Source organism: Meleagris gallopavo, chromosome 5, assembly GCF_000146605.3.
Source record: "Meleagris gallopavo isolate NT-WF06-2002-E0010 breed Aviagen turkey brand Nicholas breeding stock chromosome 5, Turkey_5.1, whole genome shotgun sequence".
Classification (NCBI taxonomy): domain Eukaryota; kingdom Metazoa; phylum Chordata; class Aves; order Galliformes; family Phasianidae; genus Meleagris; species Meleagris gallopavo.
In genome coordinates, this window is record NC_015015.2 from 50,932,651 (window position 1) to 50,948,318 (window position 15,668).

The 15,668-nt window shown below is 42.6% G+C and overlaps 2 long non-coding RNA genes across 2 annotated transcripts; one reads left to right on the forward strand and one right to left on the reverse strand.

Moving 5' to 3' along the window:
* Positions 1-900: 900 nt before the first annotated feature.
* Positions 901-3,724, reverse strand: LOC109367900. The gene is made up of 2 exons (XR_004159987.1): positions 3,619-3,724; positions 901-2,834 (listed from the first exon to the last, which is right to left on the reverse strand). It is a non-coding gene; the product is annotated as an uncharacterized LOC109367900 (long non-coding RNA).
* Positions 3,660-15,668, forward strand: LOC104911254. Its single transcript, XR_793769.3, has 4 exons — positions 3,660-3,751; positions 3,867-4,069; positions 4,748-4,881; positions 10,364-15,668. It is a non-coding gene; the product is annotated as an uncharacterized LOC104911254 (long non-coding RNA).

The window sequence follows — 15,668 nt, forward strand, 5'->3', positions numbered from 1 at the left end:
ACTCTGGTGACCCAGACACTGAATTGAGGGCACTGGAGCATTTGTTGCGTGGGATGTGGATGAGGGAAACCTGGGTCATGGAAGGATCTTGATGTGCTGTTTTCTGCATTGTCTCTTAATCCCTGAAAAATCACACAAGATTCCTTGCGCAATGCTTCAGACGTTGTGTGTGTACAACCAGCTGAAGCGAGACAAGCCTGACTCCGTGCTCCTGCTAGTTGTTAGTGTGGCAGGGGGAGCTCCTCACCTTTGTATGTGGGTGTCAGAGTGCAGGCCTCTTTGTAGAAGGTATTTGGGAAAAAGTACTGGGAAGGAAACAGAAAAAGAAGAATGAAAGTTAATGGGAAGATATATTTGAAATGAGTTTTAACTGAACATAGGTTCTTCTCTCTTTCTCAGGCTGTGTCTGGTCAAAGTTTAACCCACGGAGGTACAAAGCAGTGGTATTCATTGAGAGAAAAGTAGTAAAATCAATTCCACTCTCCCAAAGAAAACACTTGTATAAATATTTGGTTTTCATATCCTCATCCCTCTTTTCTCAGGACAATTTGAGGAACTTCAATTTATGCAGTTCAGTTTTTGTTTAAAATCAAGTCAATATGTGCTTGCATCATAAGCATAAAGAAAGGGAAATAAACTGGGATGGGAAAATTATCTGTGTGCCTTCAGCTGGCGTTAGCTGACAGCAAGCAGAACCTGTAGTTCGCTTTCTTCCCGTATCTCACCCCCTGCCTTTGCCCTAGCATCTGCTCAAACTTCTGCTGCTGTTTTCAACTTCTTTTTCTGCTTCTTTAGAGTAGAGCAGCTCTTTTCTCAATATAAAATTGTCCCTGGATTATTTTCAAGTGTTTGATGCCTTGCTCCACTTCTGCCTTTCAGTAGCTCGTCAATATTGTCTTTAATGACACACACAAATGCAAACAGACCTCGCTTTTAAGGCTGTGTACAGCAGGCAACACACTTGGCTTGCTCTGGAACTCCTTGAACCAGGGTATATTTAAACAAAATTTTAACTGCTGAGGTTATGAAGACGCATAACTGCCCATCTGAATGTGTGTGGGACGTGTACAAAGAAGTTCATGTTGAAGTCGAAGTAGGAGCTTTTTTAAAGCAAAGACAACTGCGAAGATGGATGAAGTAGGATTTTGTTTTTAACCCTGCAGAATTTTATTTGAGGAAATTAAAGCAGTTGGACAACGAGATCATATTCAAATCTAGAATTCAACCAATCTGTCTCTCACTAATAAAAAAGAGAATATTTTCAAACTTCAGTAGCAAAAGAACCTGTCGGAAACAGCAAAAAATCTCTGAAGACTGACTTTTTCAATGTGCTCAATTCCATGTATGGTGATACTATATAGTTAAAAGCGTATATATTTCTTTTACTTTACCCCAAAATCCATAGTGATATTTCCATGCCAAACACATCTTCAACAGTGTCCCTATGGTGGTGTAGGTGACACATTATAGTAACCTGGTTATGTTTTCTTAGCCATAAACTTACAAAAATTACCACTCTGCTTTTCACTTACCAAAGGATCTTGAATCAGGGAGCCATGAAGAAATTTCTGCTAAGCATTTTAACTGACGTTATTGACTTAAATGAAAGCAAACATTTTCTTGTGTGGTAGCCAGATATTACCTGTACTGACTTCTCAGCCCTTCTGTGTACATCTACAGACAATAAATGGGGAGTTGTCTCAGCTCAGAGTATTTTTTCCCTTCATGCCACATCTTCCCAGAGAAGGGCACACAGCAGCAGTGGGTTATCTGAGGATATGGGCTATAGGAACAGCAATGTTGGAATAGTGGAGTTTATGCAGGAGATTATAGGATAGCGGGAAGCTGCTGACTAATCTGCTCTAGGATTACCTTGTGCATTGACACAGCAAAAGATTTGGGTGGTAACGCCTAATTTTTCCTTATGTTTTTATTATGATTGCTAGCCAGTCATCACATGCCTGTGTGGGGAGGAAGGTGAGCAGAGATTTGCATACAGAGACATCCTCTGTCCTGACTGCTTGCCCAATTTGGGCTGCATGCATGCATCCCACCACGTGATGCTGGCCTTTCTGCCTGGCACACACAGTCCCAGGTTGGCACAGAAGGGAGGTGGAACTGGGAAAGATGGGTTCACTGCCACACGCCACATGTGGAAATGAGCATAAGAAAGCACATGATGTGACTTAATGGCCTGTCTGTGAGTTTGGCTTTTTTAAGTTGCCTTATTTCAGGAATGGAAGCAAATGAAGGTCTGATATGGTAGGATGCTTGGTGTTGCTAGTCTGCCAAGGTTACCTAAGAGCCAGCAGGCTGCAGACTCTTGGGAAGAGAAAGACAAGTTAGGGAGGGGGAAGGAAAGAAATCTCTTCTCGTAAATACAGCCTAAAGTTGATGCTGGGGGAATTCTGAGTAACTGTTTTTTCATTCTGAAGTAAAACAGGATAGATTTGGCGTTTTCTTCAGAAAAGCTGTTTGTGATGTTAGCAGCTACTCAGGCAAAATAAAGGAAAACTGCACAACTTCCAAGGGCTTGCATGTTTTCCTTCTGCCAGCAACTGACAGCTCTGCTCTGCCTGTCATCTGCAAACAAGCTGAATTACTCACCGTAACGACAGTTGGAGGAATCTGTTTTTATAGCCCAGAAATGGGTTTTGGCCTTGCCCTTTTTTGGTAATCTGTTTGGAATTCGTTGGTGTTGGTGATCAACAGTTGTTTAAGGCTGCTGGCAGCCCGCTGGTCTTCACAGAATGAATCGGTGGTCTTGGGCCCTTTCCAGCTCTGTGCATTGAGCATTGCTTTCTCATGATGCAAGGGAAAGGGTGCAGTCAACACTAAAAGGCAGAAAATTTAAAACTGATGAAAGGAAATGCTTTTCCACACAATTAGCCTTTGGGATTTGTTACCACATGGAGCTGCTTACACCAAACATTTAGCATGTCTCTGGGGGAGGAAAGGCCATCAGGGTATTTATATGGAAAACAGATTTTCCTAGGAAAAAGGTTCAAACACATAACAGGATTCTGAGGTTCAGAGCAGAAGTTTCAACTTCGGTTTGAGCAATGTATGTTCTCTCTGGACCACGGCAAAGTCTTGAATTGCAAACTGCAGTCCCAGGTGAGCATCATGACCACAAGTTACACCGCTCATCTGCTGTTATAATTGTTTTCCCTGCTCACTCAGCAGCACGAACTTTCCAGGTGAAGGATTTTCAGTAGTGGCACAGCTAATACTGCTTTCCCTATTCCTGTGCCACAAAGGACTGGTTTCATCTGTGCGTTTATTAGGGGATCAAATGAGTTCATAGAATCACAGCATCATGGAATTGGTTGTGTTGGAAGAGACCTTAAGAGCCCACCCAGCTCCAACCCCTGCCATGGGCTGGTTACTCCCACCAGCTCAGGCTGCCCAGGGCCCCATCCAGCCTGGCCTTGAGCACCTCCAGGGATGGGGCATCCATGGCTCTCTGGGCAGCAGTGCCAGGGCCTCACTGCCCTCTGAGTGAAGAATTTCTTCCTAACATCCAATCTAAATCTAAATCTAGACTATTCTCTTTTAGGTGTAAACCATTACCCCTTGTCCTAAGATGTCTGGTGGAGGTGAGAAGGCAGCTCCTACCTCAGGCTCCCAGATGACTCTGCAATTGTCCCACCCTGAGCAGGCCATGTTGCTTAGATCATCAGTTTGCCCTTGTGTTACTTGAGGAAGAAGATCTGTTTGAGTGCTGTCTCCATGGAGCTTTGTGAGACAGGTGTGTGTTGCTCTGGGATGCTTTCCCATGCACCTCCAGGAATGTGGTATAACCCAGTGTGTGCTCCTGCACTTCACACAGGGCCTTCCTCATGATCTATCTGTCTCTCATGCAGGTTCCAAGCCAGGAGGCTTGTGTTTGAAAGGAGTTTTGCTGAACAGAGTGTTCAGAGTGAAGGATGAAGCAAGCCTGGCTCCTGAAAGAGTTTTCTTATGGCCTCACAAGTCTGTTCCCTCAGGAGCCGCCCAGGCTGGAGTGGTTATTACAGTCACAGCCCCTTCGTGTCACCTCATGATGAAATCAGCGTGGCATTTTGTGGTGGGTTTTCCTTTGTCTTTTGTTTTGAAAACACCTGATCTGTTTTTTAAAAATAAAAATCCCCCCTGGGTTTCCAGCTCCCCAGAAATGACAAGCCCTTCATTTGGAGTCCTTTTTCTACTCTCAGTTCAGTGCTCACCTGACAGCCTGCATTTGCATGCAGGTGTTCCATTACACCAAATTTGTTCCAATGCACTGCAACTGTTTCCATACTGTAAAATTAGGCAGTTTGATGAAAAAGGTACTTTTAGATAAAACAATCAGATCACTCAGGTGCTCAGTGTGTTTGTTCTGACCTCCTGCTGGCCTCCACAAGAGCCATTCCTGTCCTGGCAATGTGCAGAGCCACCCAGATCCCCTCCTGTCCTTTCTTCCTTGCTGTCAGCAATATCAGTGACAGCCAGTCAAGGTTAGAAATGGCCTTTAGGTGATGTTTGCCCTCCGTGCTCTGGCCAAAACACAACTTGTCCCATGTAATGTATAATCAGTAAGTAATTAGAAAAAAAAACAACGAACTATTGGGCTTGTCCAGGTCCCTGTCTGAATGTAGGCAGACTTTAAACATATACTACTTATATTGAGCAGCAATACAGTTGCACAAGCAAGGAGGAGAAGATTTTGTCACTACTATATCATTTACATTACACTATGTGAACATTTTTTCTTATCCTTTCTAAGACTCACAACACTGTCTAAGCCGTGAAACACTTTCTGAGCCCTGAAAACATCTCGAGCCACTGCAGGTTGAGAGCAGGAGAAAGCAGCTTGTCTCTCACTGATGACCCAAGAGCATCCTCTAGTGCATATTTAAGGTAATACTTCCACGTTCCCTGTCTGTTTGCCTTGCAAAAATAATAATTAAGAAATAGAGTAAAAGACCGAAATCCTTTGTAGAGTTTGTGCTAAGTGGCAACACAATGTGCTAGCTAAGGAAGCAGTGCAAACACAGTAACTACTTTCTAACGTTGGAGGTTGGTTTCAGTAGGAGTTAGCACCAAAAACTTTGTGGGGCCAAGCCTTTTAATGGTACAGTTACGTAGCTCTCACCAATGAAACTCTGAGCATCATCCATTTTATAGTGGTAAATGTATGTAAGTGTTCAGACACATTAAAATGAAAGGCTTATTGCAGAGAAACATTTTAAAATGAGTTAAAATGTGTATTACGTATTTACAGATTAATGCCTGTAAGGGGTGCGTTTTGACTACAGATGCATTTTGCTAATTAGCAAGGGTAAAAGTTATACTGCCATTGAGGTTCTGAGACTCCTTCTTTTGCCACAAAAACCTGCTCCACATGTTTGATAACTGTAAGCCATTTTCCCACACTGGGCTACTTTTGTTTTTGTTGCACTACAAAAAACAGAGTGCAGCTAAAGATTCTAAAATAGTCGTTACAAGCTATTATGCATATGTATGTTATTATGGTATTATATTACATAAATCTAGTCTACTCTATGCCTTACTTTTTATCCCGTAAAGTGAAAAATGTTAATTTCCCTGCCTCAGAAGGGAATGAGCCTATTACAGGTTGCTGAGTGCTCAGTTAAAAGATGATGGGAGGTGTATAAATATTTTAGGTGGGCAGATACATGGCCAATGACAACATCCTGCTCTCCAACTCCTGGACAAAAATGATGTCATACTTTCCTTCCTCACTCCACTGTGCTATAGTGCTTTGGCTTTTCTCAGTGAGCAAACTACTCCTCTCTCCAGTGAAGTCATGGATACGATTTCCTCTGGCCAGCTCCTTTTGCAGAAAGTCTTCAGAAAACATGACTCTGTGTGCTCTTGAGCACTGTATGTTTGTTTCATAGTTATTACTTTCTGCTAAAAGTATGCAGCAAAAGACAGCTGAACACTTTTGCAGAGAAGGTTTAAAGCCCATATGATCTAATCTGGAGCAAATATTATGGCAAATAACACACAGCATTTGTGCACAAAATTAAAACAAGTAGAGAGGAAAGGTGAGCTCAGGACAGCCACAGGTTAGATTAATCTTACTTCAATGCGATGAAAGGCTTTAAAAGAAACTTTGAAGGAATGAGCAATTATCGCTATGGAAGCAATAGAAGATGAGATAACGTTATCCCAAGTCAACCATGCTAGCCTAACCTGTTAGCTTTCTTTGATAGGAGAACTGATCTTCCAGATAAGATGTACAGCATGTACCCACCTTGTTTCCCAGAGCAGTTGATAAAGTGCCAAACAGGAAATTATGCATTAAGGTGGGAATTAGTAGGAGTGTTTTGATGGGGTAAGGATGTAAGGGCCAGGGTGTTGTGAGCAGTGAGGAAGGCACTAGCACTGGGAGAAAGCTGCTGGAGCTCTTCCTACAGGAGGAAGGTGGAAAATGGCTGTGGAGAGGGAGAGCTTGCATGTCCTAGTGGAGCATGAATGGCAGGAGAAGAAGAGGATCAAATTCAGTTGCTCTGAGCATGAGTTAATGGAGTAACAATGGATCTTTGGCCATGAAACAGGTCACTGACACTTGGGAATGACTGGGAAGACCTCAGTGCTTCATCCAAGTGAAGGAGGTCCAAGACTCACCAACATAGCATGGCGCTGATGGTGGTGTGTTTGCTCTAAGGATGTAAGGGGTGGGAATGTGTTTCCAGTAGGTATGAGGAAGGATGAAGGCCATGAAGGTACATAAGCTGGTGAGACTTCGTCTGGGACGCTCTGCTCAATCTGGTTGTGTATGTGAAAGGAAGACGAGTGTAGGAGGAGGCAATGATTGAGGATTTCTCTCTCAGGAGGGAAAGGGAGCAGTCCTGACATTGAAGGTGTGTTTTTTTTTGTTTGTTTTGTGCTGTTGCTGCTGTTGTTGTTGTTTGTATTGCCTTAGGAAATGAATTTAGCACTAACACAAGCAAGGAGTATCCACAGTGTGGAGTCCACAGTGTGGAGCAGAGCAGTGGCCCCAGCGAGAAAAGATGACGATTTCCAGCACTTCATAGCATATGACCTTCCACCATTGCTTCTTGAGCAAAAGAGATCAGAGACAGTTATCAGTCAGGCAAACTGGATCTGACAGAGATGGGGCTGTGTGTCTGAGCATGCTGTGCTGTGGGCTATGCACTGCAGAGAGTGCAGGCATTGGTTTTGTGCTTCAGTGGTGGCACCAGGATCAGCAGGACCAGGTTGTCCCATGAGGAATTTTGGTTTTGAAGGAGACAGCTTCTAACTCTTGGGGCTGGAAGGATGTCCTCCTTGTAGGGATGAGTACTGGAAAGAGAAGCCCAGAGTTGTTCTCAAAGTAGAGCCTGAGATGTTTATATTTGGGGTTTTGAGATGTGGTTGCCTGAGGACAGCAGAGCACTAGCCAGAACCTGGGAGGCAGCTAAGCTTTGTAATGCACATAAAGAAGTCCATAATAAAGGCAAATGGGGAAGGGAAAAGGACCTGAAATTTGAGAGCACTTGGCTTTGAAGTGATGAATGTGAAATACTGAACAGTAAAAAAGTCAAATAAGGCGGTTTTGAGTGATTGATCTGAAAGGAGCTGACCATCTACATATATACCACAGCAGGTGTGATGGTCACAGGAAGGCCAATCTTAAGGCATTCCCTGCTTTTTTCACCTCTGTATTGCATCCCAGATGCAATCATTCATGTGAAGAAGCAATTTCCACTTCTGCTTCTGCCTCTTTAATTATACTGGCATCACTACAAGAGAAAATTGCTCATCCATCTCCATTCTTCACAAAGGCACTGTTTTAGTATAAAAGAGATTGTAACAATTCTAGTATTCATTTTTGGAAGAAAAGAAAGCCAGACAGGCATAAAACTCCGTATACACCACTTTATACTGGTGAACTGCATTACAATAAGCTTATTTAGTTTTCAAAACTTAGAGTTCATATTCTTAAAGATTCTCCAAGTGTTTGTTTTTTGTTTTTTGTTTGTTTTGTTTTTTTTGACATTTTGTTTTTGTTCTTGTTTTGTTTTTTAAATTTTATTTTTTTATTTCACATGCATTGATGTATACAATTATTTGTATATTTTCATTTAAAACTAATGATTGTGGTATACAGGTGCTGCTCTGTGCAGGAACAGTGTTACAACAATTGAAGGAATCATACAAAAACAGAAACTTAGAAACCACATTATCTACAAGACAGGCTTAAAATCCCTTATTTCACCTAGGCACTGTCCAAATGATTCTCTAATTAAGCATATCTCTTGATGTGATCAAGAATATGAAGGAAAAAGCTGACAGCCTATTACAAATCTTGCAGAGGACTAAAACCACAAAATGTTGAGCATGGTTGACATAATGCCTACTGTAGGTGAGGTTGGCATTGCTACTTCTAACTTCCTCTCACAAACCTATTTTCCCTTAGTTACATTTTGTTTAAGGCTTAGTCATTTGGGTTAAAGCCCTCCAACCTATCTCTGCCTCGGGCCCATTAACTGAGGCCAGCTTTCTTTAGCTATTTCTAAGAAAAAACAGGAAGGGAAAAGGTGTTTTACAGTACATACTGGTAACCCTCTATTTTCAGAAATCCTAGCAATGCCATCTGTGTCCAAAAGATGGTGGGATCTAGCAGGAGATCTGCCTGCTTCTCCTGCACACCTGAACCACCTTCCTCCCCCGGACATTAACATATGGCCAAGTGAAGATGGCCAAGATGCCATCTATGCCTCTGAAGGCCAATATACTGGGATTTACTGGGCATATCATACAAGGCAAGAAAGGCGGCTCTGGGAAAAACATGTACGGCTTTTTATAGGCAAGCTGTTTTGATACCTTAAAGAGAACTGCTGGGCAAACATCATAATTTTGAGCTTAATTCTTTTGCTGACTTGTGATTTAATCAGATCATGGAACTAGACACAGGATAAACAGGTTCAAGCAACACAGATCTTGAAAACCAAAGCAGAAATGTTCATGTCATCCACTACTCTGAGTTTTGCCTGTTCCAGCTATTAACTCAGTTAACAGACTGCTCAATGTGATGAGCTAATGCACTTCTGTATGCAAAGGGACACTTGAATGTGTTGGACACGTACGTGAATATTCACTCATGGACTTGTCAGGCTGATTGCTCACCTCCTGCCCTGCCCCATGCACATGTTCTGGGTAGCCCATTGCAATCCCACCTTGAGAGAGCGCACAGACCACTTTTAGTCTATACCAGCAGTGGTGTCATTGAGGCACTGAGGACAGCAGGGACACTGCAACAACCACACCTCACAAATGCCCACAGGTGGGGCCCAGTGATGTGTCATTTGCCCAGTAAAACACCTCTTAATAAATACTTGATCGAGATTGTAGTGCTGCTGCATAACAGTGGGCAGGGGAGGGGCTGCTGGAGTTATCCATCCACACTGATGGAAAATCTTGCAACCCTGTGCCTCTTCCCATCGCACCCTGCTGAGAACAACAGAGCCTCAACTGCCCAGTAAAACCAGCATCACTTCAAGAATGTTTCATTTTCTTTCACTCTGTTCTTCATGGCACTGCCACCTGCACCACCTCTGCTCCCCAAATGCCAAGCGATGCCTCCCCTGCTTTCTTTGCATGTCTGCCTGCCTTCTTTCCAAATGGGCTGTTGCCTATCCCCAGGCCTGTGCCATTTTCCCAATGACTGATGGAGCAGGGCAGGTTTGGAGTGTCTCCACTGTTGCTCTTTGCTCCTTGTCTTCTCTCAGTTTTGTGGAACTCCACAATACCTTCCCAACACCCACGCTGTTCCCAAACCCAGCCTTCTACTTATGACATCTCCCTTCAAGTCTTAGATACCCTGAAATTACTTTTCTCCAGCAGAGAAGATTTGATTTATAAAATCCATGGCTGTGATCAGTGCAAGTGACTGCTGAACTCCTTTTAAGCCTCTCCTTTTCCCTAGAAGGCTTAGCAGTTGCAAGATCCTTTGTACTCACCTCCCAGATTTGCTGAGCACAGCCGTTGTAGCGGGAAGCGTTCCAGAGCCACACTGCCTCGTGTGTGACTCAATCCAGGTGAATCATTAGCATCCAGTGCCAAGGAATCACACTAATTGCATAAAGGCCTGCAGGAAAACTCAGTTCTGGACGTCACTTACCATTAGATTGCAAAGAAGCAGAGAGGGAAGAGCTCCGTGCAACTGTCTGCAGCCAGCAAAACCTCATTTGCAGCAGTGAATTGATGAATTTTCATGATATCTATTAGTAGTAAGCTGCATTCCTTGAGATAGACTTTTCGTTAATTAAGCTTCTAAATATGCTCTTTTTTTCCTAACTAGTGAATGAATCTGGTGTTCAAAGTCTTTCCCACATGCCCCTACTTCTTCTTTTTCTCTTCCTTCCAGGTTAATGGCTGTGTTCATGGAGAGTAAAATAATTACCAGGAGGCAATGGTGCTAATTACACAGAGCAGAATAAATGTGCACAGTCAGACCCTCTGCTAACATAAATAGATTTCCACAGATTTACTCTTACGCTATGAGACTGTTCAAAGCTTTCCTTGCCTTTCTCCCTACCCGAGAAGAGAAATTTGGAGCCTAAGTTCTCAGAGATGTGAACTCTTGCTCTGTAAGGACATTGACATATCCATGTTTACTTCCCAGCTTTCTATTTTTAAGCTACCCGGCCAAAACTGCAAGAGCTCAGATGAAGCACTCAGCTGTGCTAAATATTCCCAGCATGACTGTTTTGATGACTGAAACTCTGACTCCCAAAATCTGTGCCTTTTGAGCTCTCCCATGGGTCCCTGCAGCTGGGTCACAGCACTCCTTTCTGCCTGAGCTGGGAGAGATCTCATGTATGTATCTCATCCAGTTATACAGTCGTATTTTCCGTTCGGGGCCCAGGCCAAACCAGTTGCAGAGGAGGCAGTGGTAGAAACTGGCTTTAGCAGTGACTCCTACAAACTGTGACATCGTCTTTTTTAAACTGAAGTCCATTTTATACAAAGTGCACAACGCACTCACCTTAGAAAAGAAAGCTGAGTGGTGTTGGGTGTAATGTCAGAACCTGGCTGCACTTCTGATTCCTGCCAACTCCCTACTGAGAGTTGCGTTTTACTTTAGATTTGCCAGTTACTCAGCTCTTAATTCACTTACTTCCTAAGTTATTAGCTACTGCCTTAACTTACAATGAGAGAACTGCACAATAAATTATCTATTTATTATCTGTATTATTTTTATAAATTATATAAATTATCTGTATTTAGTTGCTGTTGTCAGCCAAACCGATAGTTTCACGAAAATAGAAAATCAAGCTTCTTTCACAAGACTTTTTTTCCCCGTAAATCATGTTGACCTCTGTTATTTACACCTTTCATTTGTTGACTTTTATATTAGCATTTCATTACTTTGCCCAGAATTGCTATGCTAACTGGCTTAGAACGGCCTAGCTGCTTGAGTTATGTTTTTATTAGTTTGTCCAAATGCAGCATTTCTCCAATCCTGTAAAACGTCTGAAGTCCTCCAAGATGAAATGGGAGAGGAGCAGAGATCCCTTGAGCCAATTCACTCTGGTTGTGAGGGTGACAGTTGCATGGACCTGTTAAGGTAATAATGTTTATCCTCAGTAATGCTGTTTAATAGCCTCCTTGGTTACTAATGGGATGGAAAGTGCATTGTCTCCTCATGACATCAATGCGTGATTCTTCTTGTTTCCAAAGTCTGAACAAAAATATTTATTGAACACCTCAGTCATCTTCACATCAACATCAACAATTTGACCACTTCCATCTTGTGATGCTCGTGCTTCTGAAACAGCTTACATGTAAACTAGAGCCAAAAGGCAGCTTATTGTCCTGCTCTATCTGAAATCCCCACAACTGACTTAGGACCTGATTGTTCAAGACTGCAGCAATGCAATCCTGAAGGCTGCTCAGGGATGAATGCAGCCTCCCAGGATGCTGCTATCTTTGTTTCTGGACGCCAACATGACTTCAGATTGAAATGGGCAATGGCTGACACATCACATGCTCCTACTGATTTTGTTAAAGGTAAAGATGGCTGCAGTTCAAGATTTAAATTAGTGTGAAAGGCAGCACTATACTCTCCTTAAGCCTTAAATTTGTTTTACAACTGCGGGCATTTTTCATCTGATGTTTTTAAAAGCTGATTTCTAGGCACCATCCATTCTAAGTGCTTCCAATGTAAAAAATTAACCAGCTGCAGCACAGAGATGGAAGAAAATGGATTAACTTTGATAACACGGCTCAGAAGTGGCATGGACCTACAAACCTGCAGAGTGAGGCAGTGCCTGATGGCCGCTGACATCAGTGCTCTCTCAGTTAATGACTATGGTCTGTGACCAGATCCTGTGATTAGGGCTCTGAAGGTGCCGACTTCCATTCATGTGGGTTGGGTTACATCACACAGACTGCTCTCTTCCTGGACACTCCTGGCACTTAGAGGTTCATGTGCTGGGAGTGCCCTGGCTGTGCAAATGCTGTGCTCTCCTCCTATTCACTGCGTGCATGGCTCTGCAGTGTGCAAGGAATCACACTGTTGTTCTTGATCTCCAATTCTGTCCCCTTTAAGGACAAACAAAAAGCGTATTTTAAAACATAGGCTTTCTGGATGATGTTCTGCATTTTGGTTTTGTTTTGCCTTAAAGCAGGAAATGTCATCTCTTGGAAAGCTATTGTGGCCATTATGGGGGAGAGAAAGCATGAACCATGCTTCTGCAAGACGTTTGTCCTTCAGGGACAAAGAAACCTGGCAAACGTGGACAGTGCACTCTTCAAAACACTTTCAAGTATTAACCGGAAATTTCAAAAGTCCTTTTGTCCCACCAGTCCAGTACTGTATTGCTCTTTACCCTCCCTTCAAGTATGTGCAGAATATATTTGCATAAACTTTGCTGAATTCACTGTGAAAGGGCACAGTGAGCTCTGTGCGGTTAACCTCGGCTCCTCTCCCTGTCCAGACGTGTCCCAGGCAATCAGCTTACTGCTGAACAACAGATCACAGGACCAGTCAGGCCACACACTGGAGAATTTCCTGTTCTCCTCATGTTAATAAGAGGGCTTCTTATAAATGTGATTATTGGAGTCAAAGATGTTGCTTAATTTCTTTTCTTTGTGTGTTCAGCTATTACAAGCTATAACAACAACAAAAAAAAATTACAGACAACACAATCAGCCTTAACTATACCATCTCTTGCCCCTCCTCACTTTATTGCCTTTCTTTTTAAAATTCTAATAAGTTATCTCCATTTTACCTAGGATCGTGGAGGGATTTGATTTTCATCTTTTCCAGGTATACATTAGGTTCTACTGAATGATGATTTATACTTCAGCAATGCTGAGCAGCTCAATGCATAGTACAATGTATGCAGTTCAGTCTCTAAGCACACCACTTGGAGGACCTCTTCGTGGCATGTCTGTGCTGTGTTTGCTCCTCTAATCTCCACCATGTGTTGGAGGTAATGGATATGCAAACCCAGGCACTGAGAAACGCCTAACGTTAAAATGTAGAGTGGAGAAGATAACTCTTGAGAATGAATGAGAAATTAAGACAATGCAGAGCTAATGAATGTCTCTGTATTTAAATTCAACTCACAGTGAGTGGGTGGAAAGCTCAAGGACGTTTCTTTAAGATCCCAAGAGGAGAAATCTGGCCTACAGCAGCTAGGGGGAAGACAAAATGCAGCTAGACAAGATGGAGAGAGGAGGTGATGTGCATGGAAAAGGCTCTGCACTGTGATGTGTTGCAAAAGAATTGGCAACCGCCTCCTTAGTGATATTTAGCAGCATAATCCATTCCAATCTTTAAGCAATTGGCTATTAGGCATGCGTGACCAGCAGAGATTGCTGTTTTTCCTCAGAGGCCCTATTTGCTGGTATTACACCTGCCTCCTTGCTGCTCTGGAACTCTTGAACTGGTGCTAGAGAAAAACACAAATCAGTGAAAAAAATGTGCACTCCAGGGAAAGGAGAAGCAGTTTGGTGATGGCTGCACCCTTCTCTGAGAGCTTCTAAAGCCTCCAGTATGTGACCTGGCCAGTGAAATACAACATGGCCCTGCCTGCCTGCGGTAACCAGACTCAATCAATTGAGAGCTGCTTCTCCTGAAGATTTTCCTGCAGAAAATGCAGGAAAATGCAAACAAACTGATATAACAATGGCAGTCAGGCAGTTCTGTTATCTCCTAATGGGCACCCATGCCGTATGATAGATATTGAAAGGGTCCAGACAACTGGCAATGTGGTACCTCTGGTTCTTGTTCAGGTGTTACTTTGCCTTCCTCTGCCCATCATCTCACGTACCCACAAGTTGTTTTCAGGACTTAGCTTTCTCATAATGAAAGTACCCTGCAAAATATGAAAATACCTTGCACTCTTGTGTCATCTAGACCAGCGTGGATGCATTGAAAAAATACCACAGTCCATGCCTGGCTTGCCTTATTCTGTGTCAGTAGGAATTGCTCTGTTTACCTGAAGCAGATGGAGCTTTTTGGTGAAAAGCACAGCTCTGAGACATGTGCATGTATTTAGCTGGCACACACACTTTGCCGGGTTTTAAGATGATTCAATGAATATGGAGAACACGGGAGTTCATGCACCTGCTGACTAAAGAAGATTATCCCAAAGTATCCTGAATCTTTTAATAACCTGCAAGTAATCAATCCGCTGCTCCTCCATCATGAAAATACTGCTCTGCTGGTCTCCATCTGGTGGCTTATACAATCCTATGGTGCTGCTAATCCAACTGTTTCCCCCAAAGAAATAAATATTACTCTGATTACTTCTTTTAAAATGCCTGGCAAGCATATAAATCTCCAGCTGATGGCTTGCATGCTATAAATAATTAAAGCTGCCCCCCCAGTTGACCCCGTGGAAGCAGGCTGGCTTGTCCTGACACTGATGACCTTTTCATCCATATTCATATCATTCCCCACTGATCTCAAATGATGGAAGCACAGTGCTGAAGATCAATACAGCAGGATATGGTTTAGCTTCCACCAGATAGAAAATGCGTGAATCTCCAAGTAAATTATTCTCTGCAGGCCAATAAATTAAAAAACTTCCCTCCTTGTAAGGCCTTCACCTCCGCAGTGGATATTACTGTAGAGATGTTCTTCAGTTTAAAGGAATTGTGATATTTTCTTTTATGTATGTTAGATACTCCATCAAAGCTTTCCATCTTACAGGCAAAAAGTATAGTGCAATAGAATGTAACAAGCCAGTAAGATAGTTTCTAGCAGAACTGACCTTTTCATTAAACATGAATGGTGCGTTCTAGTATCAGTTAGCAGAACAAATGCTTCTTGCTATGAGTTGTCCAGAGAAGCAGCAATCTACTCTAACCTAAAAATCTCTCTTCTTTATTTACCTTATTTATAAGGCCAGCAAAGAAATTTCAACAATCCTGGATTTCCTGTGTAATACATTATTTTGATAAAAATGTACAGGGGCGTCTTCTCTTTTTTCATGAGGTCTCATTCACCTGTTGTGTATTTTCTAAGTCTGGTCTCTGAGACAAGGAAGAAATCTGTGCAGTTCATAAATCAGTGATCTGCAGTTGAATGACAGTCTCAGTTTTCCTTAACTGATGCTTAAATTCGAATCAGGATTTTCATCCTTGATAGGACCAATGGTTTTAAATTGAGACAAGGGAGATTTAAGTTAGATATTAGGAGGAAGTTTTTCACACAG